The sequence below is a fragment of the Sphaeramia orbicularis genome, chromosome 6 (assembly GCF_902148855.1).
Source record: "Sphaeramia orbicularis chromosome 6, fSphaOr1.1, whole genome shotgun sequence".
NCBI classification, from domain to species: domain Eukaryota; kingdom Metazoa; phylum Chordata; class Actinopteri; order Kurtiformes; family Apogonidae; genus Sphaeramia; species Sphaeramia orbicularis.
The window spans coordinates 1,915,996-1,937,265 of record NC_043962.1 but is presented as its reverse complement, the minus strand read 5'-3'; the positions used below and the strand labels follow the sequence as shown (position 1 = coordinate 1,937,265).

At 34.6% G+C, this 21,270-nt stretch overlaps 1 long non-coding RNA gene across 1 annotated transcript; it reads left to right on the top strand.

Moving 5' to 3' along the window:
• Positions 1-7,331: 7,331 nt before the first annotated feature.
• On the top strand, positions 7,332-14,617 carry LOC115421523 (uncharacterized). The gene is made up of 3 exons (XR_003935694.1): positions 7,332-7,390; positions 12,730-12,862; positions 14,033-14,617. It is a non-coding gene; the product is annotated as an uncharacterized LOC115421523 (long non-coding RNA).
• The last annotated feature ends 6,653 nt before the right edge of the window (positions 14,618-21,270 follow it).

Sequence of the window (21,270 nt, the reverse complement as noted above, 5' to 3'; positions counted from 1 at the left end):
TTCTAGTTTAGTTTTATTTAGTTTGTGCCTTTTTTTTTTATTTTATCTCTAATTCAGTTAGTTTAAATTCATTTTTAGAGCAGCTTTGCTAGTTTTTGTTAGTTTGTAAATGCTTAGTTTTAGTTTAGTTTTAGTTTTTTTATATCTTTTCTCTTCTTCTCTGTGCTCCTATTCAAAATCAATCCCAGACAGGACTCTGCTGCTTTAGTCTCCATGTTTCCAGGTAGAGTGGGGGACCAGAAGACGACTGGAAACCACAAGTGAACACAAGTGACGGAGCAAAAAGTGTCGAATGGTGACAGCACAGAAAATTGCTAGAGCGAAATCAATCAATCAAATCATCAATCAAATTTATTTCTATAGCGCCAAATCCTAACAAAATTCTCTCATGACACTTTACATATAGAGTTGGTCCAACCAGACTGAAGCTGAGTTACAGAACCAACAGAATCCTCCAGCAGTAACACTGGTGAGTGGAGACAGAGGAAGGAAAAAGGACCTTAACAGCAGAACCCTGAGGAGGATGGACGAGTGACAGGGGGAGAGAGAGGTTAAAGACAGAGAGAAAAGGAGGAGAAAAGAGAGAGCGATAGAGATAGAGAGAGACTGGGGGGAGAAGGGGGGAGGTAGGGGGAGACACATGGATGCAGCTGATGCACAGAAAACTGAACCAGAACATCTGTGGAACTGTAGAAGAACACGATCAGAACGATATGGAGAAGAGAGTGATGACGATGAAGGAGGGAGAGAGGGCAGGAGCACAGCAGCAGGTCCAGAGATGATCCAGGGAAAACCTGTGAGGATCCAGGGAAAACCTGTGAGGATCCAGGGAAAACCTTTGAGGCGATAAAGCACAGGGAAGAAGAGACTCCAGGGAAAAGTCAGGTCAGTAACTGTATCACTGGGGCGTAAATAGAAGAGAGAATTAGGAGAGAAAAGGTCAGGGAGAAAGAGGAGCAGAGAGAGGTCGGTGTATCCAGAACAAGATAAATTAAATTGCTTTCATATCATCGACATTGAGAAAGGACGAAAACAAAGGGAATTTTATCCATATTTTATATATTTTAGTCAGTTTACAATACAATACAGTTTCAGTTAGTTATCTTTTTTTTTTTTTTTCTTTTTATTATAGTTTTTATTATTTCAGTTAACAAAAATGTTTTTTCAATTTAGTTTTGTTATTTCGTTAGTTTTCATTAACGATAATAACCTTGGTTCTGACATTAGTCATTATTGTTTGGTTAAAAAAGAAACACTGAATTCAACGCGTCCACATACTTTGTCCACATAGTGTAGCTGATACTTTTACCTCTTCAAGCTGATGTAAATACGTGTTGACATAATACGTGATGGTAATCCCTGCAGACACTGGCATATGGACCACATCCTACGTCTGCTGTAAAAGAATAATGAGCTGACTCTGGGTTCGGCGTACGCTGCTTTTGTCTCCAGTGTCGTGTCTTTACAAACTGATTGTGTTTAATGATCTTTTGTCGGACCTCTTCCCATCACTGATGCGTCTCATATTGCACTGATCACTGATGTGCATCACATGACACATCACTTCATGCACGTCACTGTACAACAAGGGTGTCAAACTCACTTTAGTTCAGTTCCACATTCAGCCAGTATGATCTGAACTGGGCCGACCAGTAAAAACAATACCAGTGAAAAAAGTCCAATTACATGATGATAATGTTACATCTACAACGTTTCCTTAAAAATCTGAATAATATGAACAACTTGAAATGTCTTAAGAAAACAAGTGCAGTTTAAACAATATTCGGCCTCAGTTTATCAGTTTATTATTTAACACGTGTGCGTTACAACTGACATTACTATCACAAATACACAAAACATTTAGAAACAGGTAGAGTATAGGTAAAATTGCATTTACTTTTCTCCAAGACATTTCCATGTTGTTCATATTTGTTCATGTTGTTATCAGGATAGCTTCTCAATGTAACATCTTCATGTAATTTGACTTCTTTACACTAAAACAAAAATTAAAATCTGGAACTGTCATTAATTTATAGGTTATTATGACAGCACTGTAAAAAAAATCTGTAATTTAACAGAATTTTCACTGTTTATTTCACGATTTTTCCTGTATTTTTAAGATACAGGAAAAATGTCAATGAAATGACAAAAACAACTGTGATTTACATGTCAAATGAAAAAGCTGCAACTGTGAATAACCAAAAAAACTGAAATTTTTAAAGAAAATTTTTTTCTTTTTTCACAGAAAAATACAGTTAAAGTACATTTGCAAATGTATCGTAATTTCACAAATATTTCTTTTCTATTTATGAGATTAAACTGTTAATTTAAAGGTTTAATACTGTAAAAAATAATAAATAAATAAAACAAGATAAAAATTACAGACAATTACCATAACAGAAGTAGTTGTTCTGTCAGTTGAACCAGACTTGTTTGTTAATTGACAATATCTGGTGTAATTACAGGAGGTTGCACACAAAAATGTTGAATAAATGTATTTTTGTGAATGTATAACATGTATAAGCACTGATAAACTGTCCAAATACAGTTTTTAATCAGTGGATTGGACAACTGAGTCTCACTGAAAATTATGTATGTATGTGTGTGTGTGTGTGTGTGTGTGTGTGTGTGTCTGTGGTGTGTATATATATATATATATATATATATATATATATATATATATATATATATATATATATATATATATAGGGAATGTGATTGTTTTAATACATGTAAATATTCTTTGTTAAACATTAAAAAGTTTTTTTAAAAAAAAAAGGAAAATCTCATGTAAAGTTAGGGCAAAAAACTGTATTTTAGTATAGAGAATTACCGTATTTTTATGAGATGGTTATTTTCTGTTATTTTACAGTATTTTTTTTGGCACCCCCAGGCTGCCGGAATTATACCGTTTTTTTTTTTTCCCTTTTTTTTTTGTTTTTTTGGTTTTTTTTTGTTACAGTGTGGGCTGAATGTGGCCCCTAAACTAAAATGAGTTGACCCCCCCCCAACCTAAAGGTACATATCTAACCCTTAAAAACCCAGTGCTACTTTTGTGGCAGTTCCCAATGGCTTTTATCTCCATATTTAACATTTTCTAAGTGATTTAACACTATCTGTTAATAAATAATCCTCTGTATTTTGCATTTTTCCAGTGAAAATCAGGTATTTTCCAATATTTAATTCACTGATCATGTAGATGTTCATAAAAGCTCAAATTAAAGTTAAGGGTTATTGTATCAGAAACATTAAAAAGTAAAAAAAAATACATATATATATATATGCAAAATCTCATGTAAAGTAAGGGCAAAAAACTGTATTTTAATTATGGAAAATTACTGTATTTTTATGAGATGGTTCTTTTTCGTTATTTAACAGTATTATTTTGGCGCCCCAGCTGCCAGAATAATACCGTTTTTTTTTGTGTTTTTTTTTATATAGTGAGTATTTTCTGGTCTGACCCAGTTGAGATCTAATTGATCTGAGTCTCTGTTATGTGGAACCTGAATTAAAAATGATTTTACACTATTAATTAACCCTTTCATGCACAGTGCTCACTCCAGTGGTTCGTCTATTCTCCAGCTGTTCTCTTGTATTTTCATGGTTTTGTTGTTTTCGTTCCACATCAGCTGACACAGTGGACACTTATGCACCATCACAAACACTGACATTCACACCAGTACTGTAACTGTGCTGTTTCTAGATACAACCTGATCTAGAGTAACATGTTGAAGTGGAAATCAATTGTTTTTATTGTTATTAGTCTGTAATTAACAGGTTTTTTTTAAACAAAAGTTTGTTTTTTTTTTTGCATTATATCTCCATGAAGTGAGTATGACTGGTATTAGAGTGTTAAAATGTGAGAAAACTTTAGATTAGCACCATTAAAAATGTCTGCTAAAGGTCATACTGTCTTCCACATGTAATTATTGGAGATAATTCATTTATCAGACAAACTAGTAAAGCAGGTAAACAAACAACTACCCCTGTCTGAGAAATGGATGACCTAAAATAAGCAGTAAAAATGTTGTTTTTTTGTAGTTTTCACACAATATATCAGTAGATACATGTTGCTTTTTGCTCCATAATTAAACGCATGGTGTCCAGCTGAGCGGACATTTTGTAACCTCCATGAAAAATGGGTTCATAAGAAGTTTCTTCAGGCCTGTTTTTTTCCTGCCTATAGAGGATAAAACATGCAGGAAAAAATACCTTGATTGAGGTCTCATAATCAAGCAGGAAGGGTTCCGTATTCCACAGTGTAATTTTTGCATTCACAACTTCATCCCAGGGGCCGACTGGACCCTTTGGTGGGCTGGATTGACCCCGGCCGCATGTTTGACACCTGTGCTGTACACTTGTGACCGCTCCACCCCCCCACCCCACCCTTAAATTACAGGCTGCTTCTAAATATACCATGCAGGACAAAGCAGTCCCTATAGACCTCAGGTTGGTGTGTGTAACCTGAAACCACTCACACAGATGTGACAGTGACCTCAGCATTGGGAATAGACAGGGGCGGAGCTATGTTGTGTTTTCTTCACTCTGATTGGCTGTCGGTCTGTCCCAGTCATGTCGCGTTAATAAGAAAACGCAGAACATCGTCATTCTGGTAGTTTCATCTGCACCACAGAGCGTCAACACTCCTCCATGGCTACTGTCGTCCCAGTGAGTATTAGAATGATAATAATGGATTACATTTAAATAGGGCTTTTGGTCTTAACGTATATGGTTTAAAATTTAGATTTAATAGCAGATAGTATCAGCCAGTTAAAATATTAAAGTTAAAAAATTACATTAGTTGACATATTCAATATTTTGCAGTAAAATATTTGGAAAAAAGAAGTTTTTACTGAATTATTTTCTGTATTCATGCATTTTTTTTTAGATAATGTTGCAAATCAGCTGCTGTGCATGAGTGTGTATATGTTGTGTGTGTGTATTATAACAACAACAACAATAACGACAAAAGAATAATAATAATAATAATAATGGATTAGATTTATATGGTGTTTTTCTCTTAATGCATTAGGTTAAATTTGGATTTAATAGCAGATATTATCAGCCAGTTAAAAATATTAAAGTTAAATATTACATTAGTTGACATATTCAGTATTTTGGAGTAAAATATTTTGAAAAAGGAAGATTTTTGCCAAATTATTTTCTGTATTCATGGCAGTTTTTTTTTAGATAATGTTGCAAATCAGCTGTTGTGGCATGAGGTGTGTGTGTGTGTGTGGAGTAAACAACTGCTAAAAAAGGGCAAATCAAGCTGATCAAGTGTCAGTCCTGTAAATGAATCTTCCCAGGCCGATTCATTACACATCCTTGTGTTATGTGTGTGTGTGTGTGGTGGTGTGTGTGTGTATATGTGTGTGTGGTGTGTGTGTGTGTGTATGGTGTGTGTGTGTGTGTGTGTGTGTGTGTGTAGTGTGTGGTGTGTGTGTGTGTGTGTGTGTGTGGTGTTCTTGGGTTTCTGATAGCAGCATTGATTAAGGTCTGGAAGTCAGGCCACAGGCCGTACACTAATTAAAAGCATGTGATGTGTGTGAGCGTGCGTGCTTCTTCTTCTTGCATCTCAGATTAAAACATTGGAGGCAAAGGACGTGCATTTAGATATAAACAGTCAACATTAGAAAATATCATGACCCTTATATGACATAACTCAAGTAACGAGACATGAATTATCTGTTAGACGCACTAAATCCCATCTATACTGGATGAGATGGATTAATTTGTACGATTAAGTGGTTTAGACTCAGAGCATGTTCTATTCTCTGTCTTAAATAATGAAAAGCAATAAAATAAAAAGGCAGATTCTTTACAGAACAGGAAGAAAAGTTTCAAAAATCACCCCATTTCCACACTTTCAGGTATTCAGAAGTGTAGAGGGCAAATACTGAGAGTACTACTGCAGTGTAAAAATACTGTTCCAAGTAAAAGTCCTGTATTCTAAAACTATGTGTTAATAGTACACATCAAATACACTTAAAGGACCAAAAGTGCAGATAATACGTACACACTCATGACAAAAGTTTTGGGACAGACACAAATAGATTCTCTGCTTAAACTGATATTATTTTATTGTTGTTAAATGTCTTTGAAAACTGCATAATGCTTTAATTGTTATTCACTGTACCTCTGAAACACACGGAGATTGAAAAAAAGGAAAAACAAATTTGCAAAAACAAAAGTTTTGATCATGAGTGCATACATTAATGGTTTCATCTGCTACATTATGTTCAACTGATTTAACTATAATAGTATATCATTATTTATGGATTGATTTTGTTTACATTAATACTGCATATTGCAGAGTAAGTAATAAATGTATTATATTATTATTATTATTATTATTATTATTATTATTATTATTATTATTATATTATCATTAGTAGTACTTAATTATTTATTTCTACTAGTACTAGTAGTTTCTAATGTGCAGTTGCCTGTTTTTTTCACTACTATTATTACATAACTATTGTTGTTATTATTTTCTTTCCTTTTTGTCTTGTAATTCTTATATGTGTGTATCTGTGTTGTGCTGCATCTGGACTTTAATATTCTGAGGGCTTTGTCGAAGGGATTAATAAAGTTCTATTTAATCTAATCTAATTTTATCTAATCTTATTTTATGTTATCTAATCTAATTTTATTTTATCAGTTTAATCCAATATGTTTTGCTATCTAATCTAATGTTATTTTATCTAATCTATTGTAATCTAATCTAAAATAATTTCATTTTATCTCATTTTATCTAATCTAATGTTATTCTATCTATTTTATGTATCTAATCTAATTTTTTTAATCTAATCTAATCTTTTTTTTTTTTATCTTAATTTACATTTACATTTATGCATTTGAAGACATATTTACTGTAAACTTCCGTATCTGTTTTTTGTAAAATGGCGGGTCACAGAGACGACTCTGACCAATCAGTGTCTGCAGTGTTTACACGTACACGCTTTAGTATCGCTTGGAACCTCGTGGAGGTGATACCAAAAAACTAGGACCAGGTACCAGATTCCAGGTCCTTTTTCGTTACGTATATGCAAAAAGGCCGAGTCCAGTCGAGTCGAGCCGGTACCACGCAGTGGAAACGCAGCATAAAATTACCTGTTCCACCAACAGTTTGCAGTGTGTTTTTGTGTCTCCATCCCAGTGTGCATCCTGCTACGCTCGCAACAGCGTTCAGCCCCTGCAGCTGTTTGGGCGGGGGCCCCAGGGGGGCGGGAACTAACCTGTCCCTGTTCGCCCAGCGGGGCCCCACTACGCCCCAGACCCAGCCTGGCTCGCCACGGCCCTACACCGACCCTGGCGGCAGATCTGTACGAATGTTGAAGGTGATGAAGCAGGTCAGGCACAGAGAGGCCGCCGCCGCCGCTGCCAGGTGAGCATTCAGGGACACAGATGAGAGCTGGAAAAAGAAAGAGATTTTTATCAGTGGACAGTTTGGTTTGAAGGCCCAAACATTTTCATATAACTATCAATTTTTTTTTTTTTTACACCTAAAACGAAGAGAAAATGGGGAGTTTATAGGTTCTTCTGATAGTATTTTACTGGTCTGACCTGGTTTAGATCATAGTGGTCTGTATGTGGAACCTGAACTAAAATGACATCCTTGATTGTTCATGTCTTCAGTGTAATTTTTGTTTTAAAAAATTCATCCCACAGACTGGATTGGTCCGGTTTTGGCCCACAGGCCGTATGTTTGACACCCCTGCGGTCCTAAAACTGAGACACACCAACATGGAATTAACACTGTGAATTGCATTAATTACACCTGTTCATTTTCTGGCCAAAATTAATCACAATGTTCAAAATGAAAACGTCTGTAAACTGTAAACTGAACTGTAACCTACAGAAGTGCACTGAAAGGAAATTAGACACCGATGTTGTAATTATGAGTAATTACAGTTCAGCCAGTAGTTAGTGATTACTATCACATTACATGGAAATAATTAGTAAAAAGCAGATTTTTCAATGAAATATTAATGTGAAAGACTAAAAGGATTAAAATCCAGTAGACAGAGTTGTGTCTTATTTACCCAGTGAGTAAATATCTGATGTTATTTACTGAATATTTCTTATTTACTATTATTATTTACAGAGCAACATGTTTGATCACTTAATGTATATGCAAATCATTATATATTTTTTTTAGATAATATTTGAATACACAGTAAATTGCAATATTTCCTTCTTCAATTTATATCAGTATTTTTATGGACAAATCTGCATTTTTGATTCCATATTATGTGACGATGATTGATAATTAGCTATAAATATAAGCTATTGACAAAACAAATGCACATCCTTAAGTACTAAAGTAATAGAGGAAGTACTTATACCTTATAAAACGTGTGTATTATTTGTCTAATGTGGTAATAATACCTGGTATGGATATGAGTCACTGGGTCACATCAAATGGAAGCTGATGAAAGCTCTGCAATTATCTTCTACTCAAATATTTATATAAAATAAATTATTTACACATTAGTAATCAAACATTTCAGTGTGTAAATAATGTACCAGTAGGATTACTATACTGGACAAATAAGGTGCAACTTTGCAATTTTAATAAGATACAAACTATTGGATTGTATTTCTTCTTATATTTATTTTATTAACATTATGTAATTTTGAAAACATCTGTATTTTTTTCAATAGATTCATTAATATATAGAAAATTAACTTTTCTCACAATTAATGATAAAATAGATAAAAGAAATTGGTATTAAAGTACCATTAAAGTCAGACATTTAAGTATAGTATAAAAAAAAGCAATGATTCATGTTCCACATTAATATAGTATTTGATTGTTGTTGTTGTTTTTTACCAAGTAAAATTGGTTGGAAATTTATCATGTTCAACTTGATACCCAAAAGTAATTTAAGGAATATAAATACACAATTTTTTCCAAAAGTGTAAATGTTAGTGTTTTTTTTTTTATTTATTTTTTAAAAATTGTACAATAGATGAAAACAAAACAAAAAAGCTTAAAACCAACAAGATGATCACATGCAGTACATCACTAAGTACAAGTAAATTCTCAAAATAATAGACCATTGATTCACAGTTTAGTTAAACAATGTTATTAGAGAATTACAGTAGTTAACATCGTCTAACCAAGCCTGAAAGTTTGAATAAGTAAAAAATGAAATGTAACTAATCTTCTATTGTATTATCACCATATATTAAATGTTGTACAAATGAAAAAAAAAATTATGTAATAAAAACACATTTTAGTCCTATATTCTATCACTGGTAAACTTAATGATACCATTCTGTAATTATTTCTATACACATATTATTTTGAAATACTGGTGACAGGAAGTAGTATTTTCATATTAATAAACATGTTGGATTATGGGTACATACATGATTCAACAAGAAATAAACCAACAAAAATGACTCTGACACACACTGTTGGCCATAAAGTTGGAATAAAATATGTTTTAAATCTTTTCTCAAGAAATGATTAATACAATATGATTTATTCTTGACAGATAGAGTGTACTGGGACTCAGGATGTGATCATTACACCTGGAAAAAGATAATTATTTATGTGATGAATAGGAATAAAAAGAGGAATATGTCTGAAAACTAAATAATTCCAACTTTAAATTAATATATTTTTAACCAGTTGATATACTGAGGATATACAGAGAAGAAGAAACATTTCATTTCACATTTTTTACAGATTGTTTTTCTTATATTATCCTTCGCTGTCTTACTTTTTTAAAACACATCTGTATGAAGGTTTTAACACATTACATATCTTTCTGACATGAATTCATAATATGGTGTGGGTCTCCCTTAAGCATACCTCCCCCCCCCCCCCCCCCCCCCCCCCCCCCCAGACCACTTCTGAATTTTGAAACAGCAGTGAAAGTATAGCTGTCTTATTTTAATGATCATATAATGACTACAAAGTCTAACTTCATGGTCAACAGTACTGACCCTTTGCACTGACGTCACAGTTGTCATGTGACTAGGGCTGCAGTTCCATGGTGACGGCAAAAGTAACACAACAAACAAACGAATGAGCGACGGATTCTGTCTACAGCACTGAAAAGAAAGTTTAGGAGTTGTCCTGCGAAGTGACTCACCTGACTGGACGGCACAAAGAACACTATTTGGAGAAGCTAGCGATAGCAGGGCTAGCTACTGACCCATAGCTTCTGCCTCCTGATGTGTTTACGGATCTGGCAAAACCCTCCAGTTTAACTCATACGATCTGTTCCATTCTGTTCTAAATGCAGTGTCCCCATACACAGGTGTGATCTAAAGCAGATTAAAGTCTGGATGAGCCCAGTTCTTAGTCTCAGGTTAGATTACCCAGTCGCAGTAATGGTAAAGGACAGATACAGCTAACGTTAGCTAGCTAGTTGTGTATGTTTTGAACATGTTTCCCCCATCATGCCATCCAAACTCAGATAGACCGGAACCAAAAGCAGCTGTAATGAACTAACACTGGGTACGGTTACATGATGTTTTTTTAATCCGATTTATTTTTCCATAAGAAATTAATCCGGAACTAACGTACTGTCTCTTCTGTTTCCATGGAAATGTTAAACCTGAATAAAGGTTTACATGAGAAACGTTTATTGGGTTCTGGCAGCCCTTCTGTTAGCTTAGCTTAGCCCTTCTGTTAGCTTAGCTTAGCCCTTCTGTTAGCTTAGCTTAGCATAGTCACTGCATTTCCATGGTCACACGTAGCCAGTTTTTTAAAGGTGATTTGTCGTCTTTTGTCAGTGATTTTCTGAAATCCAATTCTCTCTAATTATTTCTTCAGATCTGCGACTTACTGCACTCATACAATCTGTGGACTGTTGTGTTGACGGAAGTTGGAAAATCTTTTTGTTGAAGGGATGCATGCGCTAAATTAGCTTAGCTTTAGCGTTTTAGCTTTGCATTAGTTTTTATTTCCCAGATTTTCTTCCTGCAGTAAGTCACATGACCATGATCTGAGCCTCAGTTTGTGATCATATTGACCCCAGCGGACTAAAGGAATGATTAGGAGAACTGAACTGACCCAAATCACTCCTAAAATACTACAAATCACCTCTAAAAGCCTGGCTACGTCTGAGCAGAGGAATGAAGCCATTATGCTAAGCTAAGCTAACGTTAGGGCTGCAGTTCAAACTGTTTGTCCCACTTGTGGAACTCATTAGTTCAGGACAAATGAATGAATCCAAAGCCAGTGTTGAACTGTTCCTTCAGGGTTTTCCAGGCTGGTAGATCCCATCAGAATATTCCACTGGAACGCTTTGGGAAGACTAGACTGCAGTGCAGATTCTTCCACCAGCGCAGAATGTGTGCGTCATCGCCACAGGACAAGACACTGAGCATGTGCAGAATGGAAGGAATAAAGTCCAAACGGAATAAAGGCTTTACATGTCCAGGAAGAATTTAGAGCGCAGTTAAAAGAGGATTAAACCACTGACTTTAATCAGGTTTAAATTTAATCTGAACTTTTCTGTTTCAACTGGAATAAGGTGTTTACGTGGACATCTGAAATAGGATCCAACCTGTAATCAGATTAAACCAGGAAGAAAAGTTGTCATGGAAACGCACAGACTGTGTAATCATGTTAGTGTGTGTCCTCAGTATCCTCCAGTATTAGCTCTGGTGTGTGTCTGCCTTTGTACTATCTGCACACAGTCATATGTACAGTTCCACCACTAGAACATGTGGAACAGCATCAGGACAAGAACAGCATTTATAGAACACAGTGGAGCTGGTCCAAAGGCAGACAGTCCAACCACAGAGCTAATACTGAAGGGACTGATGACACACACTGGAACACACTGGGTCATAGGAGTTAGCCCAGTCTACCACCCAGCTAGCATGAGGTGGAGCTAATGCTAATGCTCTGGACCCAAACAGAACCTGTTCTCTCAGATCCAGGCTCTGTCTGGAACCAGCTGAAACCACAGGTGGAACTGTTGTGTGCGACCACTGGACGAGTAAAGCAGGGTTAAAAAACAGACAAATATGACAACGCTCAGATCAAATTTGATATTAGCCGGTTTGCTGTCCTGTGTGCAGTCCGGCACTTCCGCTGTCCATCATGGTGCTCATTTGTGGCGCAAACAGACGTAACGTGCAAAGGGTCAATATTTTACTCAAAGTAGTCTTCAACCCATTTTGTGGAAGCTAAATGTAATTAATAAGTGATGTAAATATGGATAATTCAACTAAACGTGTTAAAATGACCTTTCATCTGTTTTTAAAGCATTCATTTAGCCCTGTGTGTGTTTATAGCGTACAGTAGTTTTTTTTTGTTTTGTTTTTGTATTTTGTTGTTTACAGTAGTTGTTTTTTGTATTTTTTGGTTTACAGTAGTTGTTATTTTTTTTCTATTTTGGGTTTACAGTAGTTGTTACCTTTTTGTATTTTTTTGTTTACTGCAGTTGTTATTCTGCAGAAACAGTGATTCTTTAGAGATATCTGGATTTGACAAGTAGGAGTTGCGTTGTGTGTCCAACCATCAGGCTGATGACTGTTCTATTATTGATGCTGTTGGACCGGATAATAGCGGTCCTGCGGGCCTGTTCTGGACTGGACTGGACTGTGATCACAGCAGCAGAGGCAACAGGAGTCTGCCCTCAATTATTCAGAGTCCCGTGTCTGTGCCAGAACAAACAGTCAATCACACCTGCTCCTCTCATTTCTCTGCCTCTCTGTGTCCTGTTTTTTTTGTTTTTTTTTTCTGTTCTCCAGGAAGCAGGTCTCCTCGGCCTCGGCCCCGGGGTCACCACCAGGCACCAAGTGGGAGAAGAAATGCGTCCCGAGCTGCCTCCGATATAAACGCAGCATAAAACGTGTCAGCTGACCCACGCCCCATTTCCTGCTGGTGATTGAATCCTTTTTTTTTTTTTTTAACCAACTTTATTGAAAACATTTGAGTAGACAATACATAAATTTGGAACAAACAACAAGATGTCAAAAAGGAAAAAGCATCTGAACAAAATAATGCATAGATTTAAAGACACAAAGCATAATATATAAATAATAGTATAAAAAAGTAAATAAATAAAAATAACAAATCTACCCAAATTAAATAAGTGCTCCAGAGTGTTCAGTCAATATTAAAGAATAGTTTATAAATAGCCAGGGTGTTAGAGCTTTTTTTTAAAAAAAAATTATAGATGAGTTCTAAAGATTTAATATATTTTTCAAATTCCAATAGGAAGATTTTTAAATTTGAGCGTGTTTTGGTATATTTATTCTTATGTATATGAAAGTTTCCAAATAAAATGAACAAATTTACAACAAATTCTAAATTGTGAATGTCATGCTCAAAATATGTAATTACATTTTGAGATGTTATAGTTCCTTTTTCATTACTCTTAGATATGATATATTTTTCAATTTTGGATCAGAAATTAGAAGAGTGTTCACAAAGAAAGAATAAAGTGTAGAGTAGTTTCAGAGTAAGAATGACAAAAGTTACACATTTCTTTTTTATTTTAATTCATTATTTATTTATTTTATGTACATATATATATATATATATATATATATATATATATATATATATATATATAGTTACACATTTCTTCCATGTCAAAAAATCAAGACAAAATAGCATTAGAGGGATATACATTATGTAAAATCTTGAGATGTGTAATTCTAATTTTGTTTGTAATACAGTATTTCTATGGTACTGTCCATGCTTTTGACCACTCAGTTTTAGAGACAGTTGAATTCCAGAATGCTTTACCTCCGGGGGAAATTTTCCTCTTTTCATGCAGTTCATTGCGTATACACTTGTTATTACAGCTGGAGCTACAAATATTAATGCCATTAATCAATAAAAGAGGTTTATCTGTCTGTAATGTTTGATAACTAAGATGAATTTTCATACGTAAGAAAATACCATTAAGCATTCCTTTGAATACATAGTTGTATTCTTTATTTGAAATAGGAAACAAATTTTATTGTCATGAATTGTTCATATCTCAATAAGTTCCCATCTTTGTCAAAGAGGTCATTAATGAAAATAATGTCTTTGTCAATCCAGGTGATCGAATCCTCACCTGGTTATGAGTCTCACAGTGACACGGGAGTTCTTCATCCTCATCTGTCCTCTTCTATGAGCTCATTCCACTTTGGACAGTTAACAGTGTGAAGGACGGTGATGGTCACATGACCTCGGACCATAAAAAGGACTTTAAAACACTGTTTTTAAAGCCCGTCCTCAGTGTTTCTAACGTTCTCCTGACAGAAACCCATTCTTCCCGTTGTTTGTGTTTGTGCTGTGGTCCAGTTCAGCCCTCATATCCAGGACGTTTCCACCTGATCCAGAGGAGTCAGAGCGTTCACCTTTTGTCTCTGTACTGGCAGGAACTAGGATCATATACAATAAAGTAGGATTTTTCATACTGTAAATATGAATGAACCTGCACAGTAAGAGTACTGACCAGAAGAACAGCCTGTCGACTTTTTCTCCACATGTGCAACTTTTTTAATTGTTTAACGAAATGTAAAGAAACCGATCGTAATAAATCTGACTGCTTATATTAGTGTTTGTGTTTGTTTAAGAAGTTTGGTTGTAATTATAATACTCAGTTCCTTTATATGATAAATGTCACCAGTTTCAGCAGAATAGAACAGAACTAGTACGTTGGCCCATGGGGAACCACGGGTTCCAGATGTGATGAATATTGGTGTAATAAACTGACCTCTGATACAACTCATTCCTTTACTTTCTTTACTCGGTAAATTCACCATGTGATTCAGGTGTTCTGCCAAGGGACGTATACCTGCACAGAATGGTTTTCCATGACCGTGGGAGCATCAGTTCAACTTTTTATCTGATGATTATGACTTTTTACAGCAGAATTTCAATATCTCATAATTTTGCATTTCTTATCTCATATAATTCTGACCTTTGTTTTCAACTCAGTTGTGACTTTTTATATTAAACTTATGCCTTTTTATCTCATAATTAAGATTTTTTTTTAAAAATCTCAGTTATGATTTTTTATTTCAATTATGACTTTTTATCTCATGATTATGATTTTTTATGTCATAATTATGACTTTTTATCTCACTTATGACTTCTTATCTCATAATTAGGACTTTTTATCTCAGGTATGGCTTTTTTAAGCCTCATAATTAGGACTTTTTATCCCATAATTAGGACTTTTTAACTCATTTAGGACTTTTTAGTATCGTAGTTATTACTTTTCATCACAATTAGGTCTTTTTTTTAATCTCAATTAAGACTTTTTTTCTTTCATAATTATGACTTTTTTTTAATCTCATAATTATGACTTTTTTATCTCAATTTTTATTTTTTTTTAATCTCAATTGGGACTTTTTTTTTTTTTTTTACCATAATCATGTCTTTTTTTATCTCATAATTATGACTTTTCATCTCATAATCATGGCTTTTTAATCTCATAATTATGACTTTTTAATCTCATAATTATGACTTTTTAATCTCATAATTATGACTTTTCATCTCATAATCATGGCTTTTTAATCTCATAATTATGACTTTTTTTTAATCTCATAATTATGACTTTTTATCTCAATTGTTTTTTTTTTTTTTAAATCTCAATTGGGACTTTTTTTTTTTAATTTTTTTACCATAATCATGTCTTTTTTTATCTCATAATTATGACTTTTCATCTCATAATTATGGCTTTTTAATCTCATAATTATGACTTTTTAATCTCATAATTATGACTTTTTTAATCTCATAATTATGACTTTTTATTTCTTAATTATGACTTACCATGGCGATATTTTTTCAGTGGTGGAAACTGGCTTCCTTCTTATGGAGGGCCCAGATGTATGGGAAATGCTGCTCCTGCAGCCAGGGGAGTCATTTCTGAGCGGGGATGCGTACTTTGGTACAACACCTGAACACAGGTCCACTGGGTTAAAGTCCAGTCTGTCTCACCTCTGTGGAAATCAGTCAATGGTGGAAAAAGGCGGGATCACCATCTGAGCTTTTTTCAGGGATCTTTGTGTAAAAGTGGATTATGATTCTGGGGTGTGACTGTATTCCAAAATTACTCATATCTCCCAAAATACTGGTCCTATTGACTCGCCGTTTTCACTAGAATCTTCCTTGACTAAAAATACATGAGTTTAATTTGGAAACCAGTGATATCATAAATGGAAGGGCCGGCCGGACAGTTAAGGTCCAGTATTTAAGCAGTAGTCCACAGCGTAGCACTACACTGATCTATGGTAATGACTCTGGGGATGGGGAGGACGGTTGGGGGGGGCTGAAATGTTAAATTATGGGTTTTTTTTTGTTTTTTCTTCTTCTTTCCTCCCTCTTTTCTCACTCTATCCATGCGGTTTTCTTGTGTTTATTATTTCTGAATGTGCGTTTGTTGAGTTGATATTAAAAATGAAGCATAATGTACATATCAGGGGATCACAAACCTGTAATATAAAGCTTTGCAATAAAAATAAAACGTAAATAAAATACATAAGTATGACAAACTAGATAGATGTACATGGGACATGACAGTGTAGCACCAGCATGATGCTATACTATACTACACACTATATATAATAAATCAATGTATGTAACATAATACTGAAGTTATTCATTGTAAGTAAAACTGTATGTTGCAGATAATATGTAAATGCATGTATTTAATTTTATTTCATTTCTTTGGGTCTCCATTAGCTTTGGTTTAGGCCATCACTATTCTTCCTGGAGTCCACACCCATCACAATTATCTTTATACTGCAAAACACAAATGACCAAAAACACACATTTAAGAAAACACAACACAAACAACAACTAAAACCCATTCATCACAATTACAAAATAAAAACAACATATATGTTATACTGGACCTAGTTCAATTAACAGAACCTCCCAAAAAGTAGTTTTTTTTAGCATACTTTGTAAAAGCTCAGATATATTTCACAGTTATATTTCAATGTAATGTCAATCAACTAAACCTTAGCAGACACAGTATTCTGTAATCTGTAACTGAATGAAGTTTAAGAATAACCACATTAATATAGAGCAGGGGCGTCAAACTCACTTTAGTTCAGTTCCACATTCAGCTAAATTTGATCTGCAGTGGGCCCAACCTGTCAAATAACAGAATAATATAGAAATAATGTCCACTCCAAACTTTTCTCTATGTTTTAGAGCAAAAAAAGTACATTTACATTATGAAAAGGTTTACATCTACAAACTATCCTTTCAAAAGATGTGAATAACATGAACAAACTGAAAAAATAAGTGTAATTTTAACACTATTCTGCCTCACTTTATCATTTCCACATGTACATTAGAACTTACAGATCACAGTGGATCTACAAACACACAAAATATTGAGTAACAGGCAGAATATTGGTAAAATTCTACTCACTTCTCTTCAGACATTTCAGGTTGTTCATAATTGTTCAGGTTATTCACTTTTCTTTTTTTTGTGCAAAATTATACCTTGTTTTAGTGTAAATACATGAAAATATTTACATCTACAAAGAGAAACATTTGGAGTTGTCATTATTTATCTGTTATTCTGATAGTATTTGACTGGTCCTGCCCACATGAGATTGAATTGGTCTGAATGTGGAACCTGAACTGAAAGGATTGTTCATATCTTAAGTGTCATTTTTGCATTTCACAAATTCATCCCAGGGTCCAGATTGAACCCTTTGGCGGGCCAAATTTGGCCCCCAGGCCACATGTTTGACACCTGTGATCTACATGATCAGTGAATTAAATGTAGGGAAATACAGGATTTACACTGAAAGACACAAAATACAGAGGATAATATTATAATAAATGGTGATAAAGCACTTAAGAAAAGTTAAGCCGGACTGGAGCCTTTGGTGGGTCGGATTTGGTCCCCGGGCCACATGTTTGACACCTGTGCTGTGGAGTGTATATTAGAAAAAGCATTCAGATGGAAAAACAGCTAAAGTGTGGAAACAACAGCTCATCTATACATTTGTACACAAAACAAAGAACTGAGCGTGTGTGTGTGTGTGTGTGTTTGTGTGTGTGTGTGTGAGAGAGACCGGACACTTCGGACACTGTGACCAAACTGTAGCCACAGCTGATCAGACAAGTTGCCTCTGAATGTTTCATGACGCTGATGCTAAAAAAGGTAACACAGCATCAGTGTGCATGTGTGCGTGTGCGTGCGTGTATCTACAGAACGTGAGTGAGGAGTCAGGTTTTGGATCCCACAGGAAGCCAGAGCTCTGGTTTCTTCTATACATGACAGAAGGTGATACTTGGACCACAGAGAAAACACACAAAACACCAACACCAGTGGACTGACCTGTAAAAAACAACTACATTAACGCTCATTCTGACACTTTTTTCACTTCAAAACGCTTCTAAACCAGTAATATTAAGGAATTACTGAATATCCTGACTGTTAACGCTGTATTTCACACTCAAATATGCAGAGATTTAACAAAGTAATATTATTTCTGCATATACAGCAACTGACCTACAAACCCTATTTGCAGAAAAAAATTGCACATTTTCTGAAATGCAATAAAAAGTGAGTCATCATATTATAAGGTACAATAAAACTGAGTGTAATCCCATACGAAACTAAATATTTTACGAGAAAATTCCTAATAAATAGACATTACTGGCCAATAACTGCAAATAAATCATCACAAAAGAAAAATAAAGAACCAGCTTCACCAGAATAAAATGCATTAAATCTAATTTTAATGTGATTTTAACCCTTTCATGCACAGTGGTCACTACAGTGGACAGCTATTCAAAACTGTTCTGTTAAAATATTCATGGATTTTGTTGTTTTAGTTCCATATCAGCCGACACAGTGGACGCTTATGCATCATCCCAAACACTGACACTCAGATCATTACTGTAACTGTGCTGTTCTGGATAAACCTGATCTGCACTAACATGTTTGAGTTGAAATCAAGTGCTTGTTATTGTTATTATACTGTAATAACATTTTACTATTATTGTTGTTTCCATGAAATGAGTAATAACTAGTATTAGAGTATGTTAAAATGTGAGAAAACATCAGATTAGCAGCATTAAAAATGTTTTTCAGTTTTCACACAATATATCAGTAAATACATGTTTCTTTGCTTCAACAAATTAAATGCATAGTGACATTTTTGCAACTCCATGAAAAATAGGTTCATAAAAAAAAAATTCAATTGCAGTTTTTTTTCATGCCTAAAGATAAATAAAAACACTCAGGAAAAACAAATCTTTATTAAGGTTTTCATAATTCATGCATGAAAGGGTTAACCCATAAAGACCCAAAACTATTTATTTGTGTTGACATCCAAATTTCTCTATATATTTAACCATTACCAAGGGATTTATCACTGTTCATTAAAATATTATCTTCTCCAAATGGATGCTTCTATGAAACTGTCCTAGAAACAGGACAGAGGGGCTAAACATTTAAACCAGATGTAGACGAATGTTCTGAAGCAGGTTTGGAAGAACTTTAGGTTTATTTTAAAATAATTACTTACTGACACAAAAGAGAAACTATTTTTCAGATAAAACACATTTTTATATTATTTTAGATGATATTTAATACAAAAATCCGCATCTAACATGGTAAAAAGGACCCGAAAATTACGCGCTATTTTTTTTTTTTTCCGAATATCTCTTTATTCTCTCACAGGTGCATTTTGGGAATTGAAGTAAATATTCAAGGCAGAGTGTTTGACAAAAATGACCGCTGTTGCAAAATCATTTGCGATTTATTTGTGTTCAAATGTTCAGGTTCCGCATGTAACACCAGTGGACACGATGGGTTCCACACCAAACCTGGAATGAGACTGAGATTGATGCCAAACCCACATGTGTGGATTAGAAAAACCACTAGGATCCACACATTGAACACAGTGTCTGTATTTAGAGTCTGTAGAAGAGCATTTACACACGTTTACACATCTAATGCACTGACACAGAGGGAGATTTAATGTCCATATTTGGGTCCTATTTTTGAACCTAATATTTGATCATAAATTCATTAATTATGGGATGGATCAGAGCAAGAGGACAGTTTTTGTGCATTTCTCTGAGGTCATCATCAGGTCCATCCTGGGGGGAAATATGTCTACATTTACCTTCTATTATTGGGAATAAAAAGTGGTCAGATACTAAAGTGACAGATACTAAAATAAACCTACTAAAACTGTTTCCGGTTCATTTCTACAGAAGGTACTGTACCTCTGGGGCCGTTCGTAACCAGGGTCAGACCTGTGAACTCTGTGAACCTGATATTGAGAAACGCCCTGACACTTGTCTCATCAGCTGATTGGTCTGAGGCCACAGTCATTACAGAGAATTAGTGTTTGTTCTGTTCTGAACACGTGTAACTGTTACTGTACGACGGCGTCTGACCAGATGGTTTTCACTGGAGGACACTGTTCAGATACATCAGGGCTGTCAAACTCATGTTAGTTCAGTTCCACATCCAGACTAATCTGATCTAAAGTGGGCCGGACCAGGAAAATAACATAAACAATAGGATCAGAACTTTTGAGTGAAAAAAGTAAATTCCGTAATGAAAATGTTTACATCTACAAACTGTACTTGAACCTAACATGAACAAATATGAACAACCTGAAAATCTGTTACTAAAATCAGTGCAATGTTCACAATATTAGGCTTTAGTTCATCATTTATAAACGTGAATCACAACTTACAGATCACAGTGGATCTACAAATACACCAAACACTAAATAACAGGGAGAGTATTTTTAAAATTCCACATACTTCTCTTCAGACATTTCAGATATTCACATTTTTTGTAGAAGGATAGTCTGTAAACGTGAATGTTTTTGTGTAATTTGACTTTATTTTACACTACAACAAAGAGACAAATGTACAGTTTTCATTATTTACAGGTTATTATGATATTATTTTAACTGGTCTGATCCACTTTTGACTGAAATAACCTAAAATAATTTTAACATCCCTGATTGTTAATATTTTCAGTGTAATTTTTGTATTTCACAAATCCATCCCAGGGCCCGGATTGGACCCCGGGGCCGCATGTTTGACACCTGTGAAATAAATAAGGGGGTGGGGTTTAAAATAATAAAAGTTACATTTTGATGTTTTGTATCAGAACAGTTGTTATGGAAATGGAAACTAAATTTGTTGAATTAATTCTGAACATTTAATGCACGTATTGATCAGTGTTTTGCAGTGTTGTGTGTAACGACTCATAAAGTAACGTGTTACAGGAACGTAACTACTTTTTTTCGGGTAAAAAGTAGTGTAACATGTTACTAGAAAATTTGGCA